The sequence below is a fragment of the Aedes aegypti genome, chromosome 3, assembly GCF_002204515.2.
Source record: "Aedes aegypti strain LVP_AGWG chromosome 3, AaegL5.0 Primary Assembly, whole genome shotgun sequence".
Taxonomy (NCBI): Eukaryota; Metazoa; Arthropoda; class Insecta; order Diptera; family Culicidae; genus Aedes; species Aedes aegypti.
The window spans coordinates 313,818,405-313,828,497 of record NC_035109.1 but is presented as its reverse complement, the minus strand read 5'-3'; positions in this window follow the sequence as shown (position 1 = coordinate 313,828,497).

The following is a 10,093-nucleotide window of genomic DNA, read 5'->3' as shown; positions in this document are numbered from 1 at the left end:
TCGCTGGAAATGAATTGGCTGATGAGCTAGCTCGCGATGGAGCATCGCATGACTTCATTGGCCCTGAGCCGGCTATTCCAATTTCGAAGTGCTGGGTGAAGCTTCAGATAAACTCTTGGGCGGCAACTCAGCACAAGCAATATTGGAATAGTTTGGAGTCGTGTCGTCAAACAAAATTGTATATTACTGAGCCATCTCCAAAGGTGGCGAAGTATTTAACAAATCTGTCAAAGCAGAATTGCAGTCTCTTGGTCAGAGCGTTGACAGGCCACTGCCGACTCAACTATCACATGGCAAATATTCAGCGTGCTGACTCATTTGTGTGTGATAGTTGTGACTCCGATTATGGAACTTCGTATCACCTGATATGTAACTGTCCAGTTTTTGCGCAAATGCGATTCCAATTACTTGGTAAACACTTATTAAGTGAAACTGAATACAGAAGCCTGAATCTTCAGGACATCCTGTTATTCTTAACCCGCTGTGGTAATGAGCTATAGGCTCTCTTTACGCTCACGCGTTTTGCAGTGCCCTTTTTAGGGCGCTGTTCGAACCCATTGTGGTATGGAGCTACATGCTCTCATTTCGCTTATGCGATCTTCCCTCTTCAAGGGACCCATTCCTATTTCCTCCCATCTTTCCCTTCCCTTTCCTCTCCCATCGGGTAGATGATGAAATAGGCTCAAATATGGCGATGGCACAAATCTCCCAACTGGTGGGGAACGTGCCTTTGGAGCCGGCCTTCTGATACCTGATACCCTGTGTACTGCGGTCTGACTCAATATGCTTGTCAAGCAGGAGCCTGATTGCCGGAGCCAAACATTCGAAATTGTGGTTATGTTACTTGCGAGACAGTTATGTAGCTTCACGAGAAAGTATTATTATCTCAGAGATAAAAAATGTATTTATTTTTGTTGTTTTTTATATTGCAACAAATTGTTCAACGGTCTTAATAATATTTAAGATATATAATTATCTCAACAACGGTGTACCTAATATACACACAAAGATAAATACTTTACATTCCATGCGCAACATTCAACCATCATGCGTGGGTCAGCCGTCAGTCATAATTATCACTAGACATCCATCGATAAATGATAGAAGCTGACATGATCCTTTCAATTGCTCTTCCGGCAACTTTTGAACGAACTCAGCGTTGTAATCCACAGGCATAGTCACATAAAATGTAATAAATCCACGCTATTCTCGCAGACCCACTATTAGCCGGTTTCACACTGAGAAAGTCATGCGAGCTAGAACGCATTCATGCTCTTCAGAGAGAAATCAGAGAGCGAAATTTAGTAAACAGAGAAATTAAAGTGACGTTTGAGAGACTATTACGACAAACTCATTTCTTCACAAGAAGCATGTTTCAAGATTTGCTTGGAAATGAAAAATAGTTCATTTCGCAGCACCCAGGTTTAGAATCTCGTTAGAAAGTCCTTTTAAGTATCATTGTGGTCATTTCAAGTTTTGATGCACTGATGTTCCTACGACTTCCTGTACAATTTCACATGCAGAATCGCCTTCGACATCAATAGCGCCACACTTCCCGCAGGAATTCTGGTTTGTGAACTTTTTCAGGCAAATATTGGGGATTTTGCCCTCCAATAGACTCACACCTGAAAAATGTTGTCCCACAAAAATATTCTCCCACCATGTTTGCCATATATTGGATGGCGTCGTAGCTAGAAATCCTTTATAAGAGAGATTCGCGGAAGCTGACATTTCTGTCAAAGTGTGAGCCAATCGAGCAGCGAGAGCTGTCAAAGTGTGAGCCAAACAAGGGGGTGGTCACTCTACACACTTCGTTGGCACATATTTTTTCCATGCTGTGCCTTCAGAGCGCCAAAGTGTGCCAAGCGTGCCAAGCTTGCTATTATTCCAAGTGCTATAAAAATCCATTGAACTGAAATTACAGGAAAACATTCTCAGCAAACATTGACATCTGAATTTTTTTTTTCGTTTGCATCTCGTTGCGCAAATTTTAGAAGCCTTAGATAGAGTCATGATCGCTTGGGTAGAATTACACGGTATTAATTACGATTACTTCGGAGGTAACGGATGGTTTTGTTTCACAAGGAAAGACTTTTCATAAGACGACGGCATTCCGGAATACGTTTCACGTAATATTGATAGGATCCCGTACTATTAGGATGGCCAAATTACTTGTGTGACACATATATTACTTCAATGGGAAGGTTTGGGAAACGGCCCTGTTGTATTGGACCGATAATGAAAGGGCGTGGTGGAAGAGAAGGGATCGTATGAGGATCTGTGAGTGAATAATTGAATAATATCTCCTTTGACTGAGGAACGCAATGAGACGTAAGTCGTTTTGGACCACTGAAAACCGTTGAACACATAGCAACGTTGATACTTTCAGGGAGGCAAGGGAGGACATTCCCATAGAATGGTGGTCATATTTGGCCGTTTGCCATAGTATTTTGTGTGTTTAATTTGGTCTTCGATAACTCAACATATTTTTTACTCATTCATTCCAACTTCGGGATTCGATATGAGTTTCATCAAAAGAAAAAACAAAACACTACAGGGTGGTGTCTTTTGTTTTCGTTCTAGAATAACTTTTTCACGTTTTAGCCCGCCTATCTCTGTCTGCAGAAGATGTTCTAATTGCGTCGCCTGCGGTATTCTTCTTCTATAGTTTACTAGTCTGTAACGTCGATCGAACAAAAATTGATAAATGAGGAATAAAAAAACACAATTACCACAATAAATAAGTAAGATTTTCCTTCTGAAATCATATACATTTTCCCATCATTTGACGGGAAGCAAACAACAAACGAATATCAATGGTTGCTAAGAACAAAATTTCAGTTCACTGTGATTTTTATAGCGACCTTTTATGGAAAACTGTAATCTTTTATGGAAGTGCGCCTGGGTGTGCCCAAGCAGCGCCGGGCACATTGTGTAGAGTGACCACCCCCTTGGAGCCAAACGAACATGCGTTATGTTTGTTTTGAACTTTTCTTGAGGAGTAATGTAATCCGCTTGAAATTATTTCGGTAAAAGCAATTTTGCATGAAGCAAAAATATGAAATGTTTTACTTTTTTGAATTTTTGTCAATGCGATTTTTAGTTTTTGATTTTTTTGGCTGTTTATTAGTTTTGATATGTAGCTCAAAGATCTATAACGGAACAAAATACACTTTATAGCAATGAGGAAGTCATGTCTGTGTTACAAAATTATTCTCGACGCCAAGCGAAATCAGCACTGCTGGTCTGTTGCCAAATCATTCCATTTTACTTCCGCTTATCTCTCTATAAAGGATCACTAGTCGTAGCTAACAAAACCAACACGTAACGCACATGTAAAGTACACTATTGGATTGTGTATTGCATGCAAGGTGCGCCCGGATAAAAAATACAATACAAAAACAATATAACGTATTGAAACAGTACCATTCAATATATTGGAAATACAATACAGTATTTTGTGAAATGACAATACAATTACAGTACAATATATTGTTTTCAACAGTTCACTGTATGGTATATGAGATTTTTGCAATATAATGTATGGGTGGTTAAGTATCGTAACAATACAAATATAGATATTTTCTCATACAAATATTTTGAAAACACAATATGATATATTGTTCATGTATTGTCTTGATAAGCAATTCGTGTATTGTTGTACAATACAAAAACAATTCAACAAACTGTATCATGGTTGCATGTCAGCTAATGTCAAGTGACTTTTAAAAAACTACTTATTTTGACTTTTTGAATATTTTCCACCCAACATTTCTTGCTTTTTGAACTTGTTTTGTTTATTTCTTTCAGCAAAGCTACATAGAAAAAAGCAACAGTTGTTTTACGCGAAAATAGGAATTTGACCAAAATTGTAAGGTATAAAACCAATTAAAAACAATACAATGTTCTGTTACAACATATTATATTGTTTTTGAATTGTATATCCAAACATGAATAATATTGCTTCGACATTCACTTACAATACGCTGTATTGTATCCAATACGTTATATTGTACATTAATGGTTTATTCCATTCACTGAATGATACGTTTTTATCCGGGCGTGCTTCTGCTATATTGCCGTACACTGATAGGCAAAATAAAGTGCCCACCTTACCAGTTTTCAAATTTCTCTCGTTGATTTGGTTCACATTAAAGTTAACACACTTAAATCTTTTTTGATATTTTATTTTTGATATTCTTTTAAAGTTGCACTTACGAAATTTTGCTTAAAAAAAGAATTTTACTCAAAGAAAAAGAAAATCAATTTGTATTGAAAAAAACTAGTGACAAAATAAAGTGCCCACTTCCTTCTTGGCCCCAGAAAAGATGATTTAAGAAAAATAAAAAGCAATTTAACAGTTAATGTGTCCTCCTTTGGCCTTCCTTTGGCCTTAAGGACTTGCTGGAGGCGCTTCGGCATGCTTTTCACCAGGTTTTGTAGGTGTTGTGGTTCTAGTTCTTCCCAGGCGCGCTCCAAGGCTTCAAAATAATTATTTTTGTTGGTAACACCAGTTTTGTCAACCCTGGCATCGAGAATCGCCCACAAATTCTCGATGGGGTTGAGGTCTGGGCTTTGTGGAGGCCATTCCAGCGGTTTAATCCGACAAGATCGGAAGAAAGACTTGGTCTTCTTGGCAGTATGCTTCGGGTCGTTGTTCTAGAGAAGTATGAATTTCTCTTCAAGGTCCGTCTGGATCAGCGAAATCTCCAGATTTTCCCGCAAGATGTTGATGTAGGAATCTGCCGTCATTATTTCGACGCTTTTCACGAGGCTTCCTACTCCACTCCACGAAAAACACCCCCAGACCATCACATTTCATCACATCACACCTCCATGCGTCACCGTTCCTTGGATGTAGCGCTCCTGAAGCTCGAGCTGTTTAACCGAAAGCAGGGGGCTCGTGTGTGGTCCAGAGCGCCACATCCGAGGAACGGTGAAGCATGGAGGAGGAAATGTGATGGTCTGGGGGTGTTTTTCGTGGAGTGGAGTAGGAAGCCTCGTGAAAATCGACGGAATAATGACGGCAGATTCCTACATCAACATCTTGCGGGAAAATCTGGAGATTTCGCTGATCCAGACGGGCCTTGAAGAGAAATTCATATTTCTCTAGAACAACGACCCGAAGCATACTGCCAAGAAGACCAAGTCTTTCTTACGATCTTGTCGGATTAAACCGCTGGAATGGCCTCCACAAAGCCCAGACCTCTACCCCATCGAGAATCTGTGGGCGATTCTCGATGCCAGGGTTGACAAAACTGGTGTTACCAACAAAAATAATTATTTTGAAGCCTTGGAGCGCGCCTGGGAAAAACTAGATCCACAACACCTACAAAACCTGGTGAAAAGCATGCCGAAGCGCCTCCAGCAAGTCCTTAAGGCCAAAGGAGGACACATTTACTATTAAATTGCTTTTTATTTTTCTTAAATCATCTTTTCTGGGGCCAAGAAGGAAATGGGCACTTTATTTTGTCACTATTTTTTTTCAATACAAATTGATTTTCTTTTTCTTTGACTAAAATTATTTTTTTTATCAAAATTTCGTAAGTGCAACTTTAAAAGAATATCAAAAATAAAATATCAAAAAAGATTTAAGTGTGTTAACTTTAATGTGAACCAAATCAATGAGAGAAATTCGAAAACTGGTGAGGTGGCAAGGGGTGGATCACTTCTGATGCATCTGATAAATTTCATACATTTAAATGCATTTAAATGCACACTCAGCAAATTTGCAGTTCATGGCTTGCTCCAATGTTTATTTGCTATCCTTGTCTTGGCAATTTGACATAAATAAACTCATTCTTCGAAGCGCTCAAGAAAAAAAGCTTCTGCACTCCCTAAACAAATCACTGCCAATGATACCTCGTGTTCTAACCGGTCTTCATAATCCTTCGTCCCAACTGATAGAGGGTAAGGCAACCCACTTATTCGGAACCAGTGCGAAGGTGCTATTTTTCGATGCTGATAGTAGTAAAGGAACTCCCAAAAACCTTACTGCAGACCGGCAGCTGTGTGGGCGTTTCAACGAAGCTTCAGACGAGCTCCAACTAATTCCTTTGCCATATCTGGAGCGCATCTGGATGCGAATTGATTGCACCCCTTTCAAAATTGGGTACCTAGCATAGATTTCCAGAAAGAAACACAGTTTCTAATGCTTTTCCGCGACGACAGTGGTTTTGATATTTAGAGATGATATTTGCAAAGTGGCATATCACTATCTAAAACCCTTATCTGTTCAGGAAGAGAACAGATCCGATGAGGATTTTATATTAATGTACACTGTTGAGATGAAGGAAGGTATCTAATTTACCAAAATATCCACAAAATTATGTTAGGTAGGCTTGTCACACTTCTTGGATGGAATCTTTAAATATTTTGTAGGAATGATCAGAATGAGCCAATTCCCCCTCCCTTGGATCGTGATATTATTTATGCATGGCTCTTTCTTCGGATTTTGATTGTAGAGCTCGATAAAGAGTTTTATGTATCAAACCAAATAATTTCACCTTGCAAAGTGTTGCTTATTTAGACTGCTGAATGCATATCAAAGGCCCCAGGCTCCCCGAGAAGAAGTTTTCTAGACTATTTATTTCTACCAAGCCATCATTCTCCTCTTCTCTCCGATAAGCTCATTGTTCCTGTAAAAAATTCTACCATCCATGAAATCATATATGAAGTGGTTGGAATACTGATATGCTCAATCAATTCAGTTGGTGCTGCTCAAAGCCTCGGAGGACCGCTCAGTGGCATCGATTAGACCTCGAATAATTAAATAAAAATTTGATCGTAAATGATCATCTTGATATGCTGAAAGGAATAAGGTTGATTAGTATAAACATATTGGAAATGATTTATCGGAAACATAAGAATTATGAGATTTGGTTTATCGGAAACAAAGCATTTGAAACATGCACAACAAACAAGGTCTCGTTGCTATAGCACTATACGACTCGATAGTACACCAGGGCTAAGTTGATCTCAATGTTGAAAAAATGCATTTGATGCAAATGAATGTACATTTGATGTGCATTGAACAAGTGATCCACCCCTTGTGAGGTGGGAACTTTATTTTGCCTATCAGTGTATCAACTGACGTTACTTATTACGTATTTGACTTTACATCTATTTATTTATTGATTTGATATTGTAAATTTTGCACCTTATCGGACGCGACGATTTGTAATCGTCGCCGGTGAAACCGTCGCCAGCCAACCAACCGGTGTGAATTTGACATTTCAACAGTCTTACCAACACAACGGCAAATCACCTCCTTTGATTCGTTTGCTGGCGACGATTTTGTCGGTTTATTTGAAAGTTGGCGGCGCGTTTCGTTGTCAATGAAACAGACAATAACCATCAACAGGCATTTGCCCCAATGATGTAACTTATAACTATGATTTCCAAAACAAAGCAACAAAAATTATACACATCAACTCGATTTACAACAATCGTACAAACCAAACAATAGGACTACAATCACGATCGTTAATAACAGCAACTTCTTCTTCTTCTTTCTGGCGTTACGTCCCTACTGGGACAGAGCCTGCTTCTCAGCTTAGTGTTCTTATGAGCACTTCCACAGTTATTAACTGAGAGCTTACTATGCCAATGACCATTTTTGCATGCGTATATCGTGTGGCAGGTACGAAGATACTCTATGCCCTGGGAAGTCGAGAAAATTTCCAACCCGAAAAGATCCTCGACTGGTGGGATTCGAACCCACGACCCTCAGCTTGGTCTTGCTGAATAGCTGCGCGTTTACCGCTACGGCTATCTGGGCCCCATAACAGCAACTATTTTGTTCAATCAAATTGAAACATATAACATGAAGCGATCCTCTATCCACGCACGTCTCCAGGTTCTATTCCCAAAGTTGACAAACTCTCTGCATCGTTCTCCTTTCGGCCAAGTTGAAGTTTTCAGCGCTGTCTCACGATAATAATGTTCTATTTCAACTTTGAAAGAAATATAATCTAAAGACGATAAATCCTTCCATGGCGGCACCAAACACTTGATATAACGAACTTGCTCAACTCCGATAGACTTATTAATCATTTGCAACGTCGTTTGCAATATTCGAAATATGCAATTTCAAAGAATCGTTGCTCTGTCCTTCATTCGCTCGATTAACGCTGACTCTGGTTGATGAAAGAGGTACATAACTAGTACTAGGTGAAAAACGGAATTCTTCCTCATGTGTAGGTTCATTCACACATGCGACAGATTTATTTGTTACGTGGTCCTGCAAAGTGTTCATTTTTCCCGCATTTCTGCAGCATCCGATTTTAGTCGTTCAATCTCTATTTCAAGCGGTTTGGTATGAGATCGCATTTTATTCACCACGGCACGGAACTTTATGGTTCCCATGAGCACTGTGCATTCGTCACACATCCAAAAAATATTCCGTTGAGAACAGGCTCTTCCTTGATCCTCGGACAAACCGACACATTTGGCATGAAAACGATTCATCTCCACGCAGAAGTCTTCGCAAACAACGCTCTCGCCAACAACGCAGTCAAGTTTGCAAGTTTTGCAGTTTCTATTCATTGCATGGTTTTAACCCTATTTGTGACGGAATTGGGTCCTAAATGTTTAATGAATTCTTGTTTTTATTTAATAATACGAAAGAGCATGTTCTTGCAACTACAACCATTTTTCTAGCTCAAATAACGGTCATAACATTTTTAAACTTCAATTTTAAAAATGGTTCCAAATATGAACCTTGACACTTGTGATCATATTTGACATTCACTGTTTCGACAAAAATGCCACAGGGCTAATAGTTTTAACACTGGGTTTGTTCCTATCTGACATTTCGGAAGGGACACGGAAAACAAAATATACCCAATATTTGAGTTTAAACCAAGGGGTGATACAAAATCGCAAAAATCATAAAAAAATGTTTTTTGGACTTAAACAAATGAAAATCATTTAAAAATTGAGTAAACATGTGTTTTTGCCCTAAACTTAAGCGTTTGATACTAAAATTGGGACAGGGCTTTAGGACCCTATTGACGGTGCCGGTCTTAAACACAAGTAGGTAAATAAGACAGCGAATTGGCGATAACAATGAGATGGACTGCGTGTTGTTGCAGCATACGATTATTGTGATCGTTGTTTCCAGCTCAATTTCTATCAATTTTTCGGCTACTAAAACACCACAATTGATGTCACTTCCAATAATACCTGGTTTTCTGGAGTACTATTCGTCGTATACGTCAAATCACAACGCACAACATCAGAAAATACGATAATACCGAGGGAGCTAAGCGAAACAGCGGCAGCAAATCTCTGGATGCTGAGGTATTATCTTGATAAAGCCTCGCCAATTCACTCGGTTCATGGCCGCTTCTCTCCATCCTCGACTGTGACCCACGCTCTCCAGGTCCTGGTGCACCTGGTCAATGCACCTAGCTCGCTACGCCCCACGCCTTCTTTTTCCGACCGGATCCGTAGCGAACACCATCTTTACAGTTTCTTCTGGAGCCCATAGTAGGCACGACGTCCGCTGATAATGCACCTTCGCATTTCTCGACTAACATTGTTGTCAGCGTTGTCAGCCGCCAACAAGGATCCGAGGTAGACGAATTTTATTCCTATTTGTCAATTCTCCTGGGTTGAGGCATCACTAAGCTTCAACACAGTCGAAATGACATTTAGTGTAACAAATCACAGCAGAATGAAAGAGAGGAAGATAGAAAATAGTCATTAATGCATAAACTTTAGTAATTCTGTGACTATTTTTATTGCTGAGTGTTATATCTGTTACTGAGCTTTTTACTTACTTTCGCCACCTTGAGAATTATGCAGTTGTGAGCCCGGCTTCGTTTCACATGCAATTTTGGATATGTTGATAGCACACTTTATAAAATTTATGTAAAAAGTAGATCCGCATAATTTAATACCTCAGCACTTTCATTGTCGAGGTATTCTATTAATCCTTTTTCCATGATTCCCGGGGAGTACACACTGTCTAGCAAGCAATGCGATACACCCGAAAATTTACCAACGAAATCTCAACTAAAATCTAAAACTGGTCACGATACTAATGATTGTTTTTTTTTACGAATAAACAGAATGAACCCAAACGGGC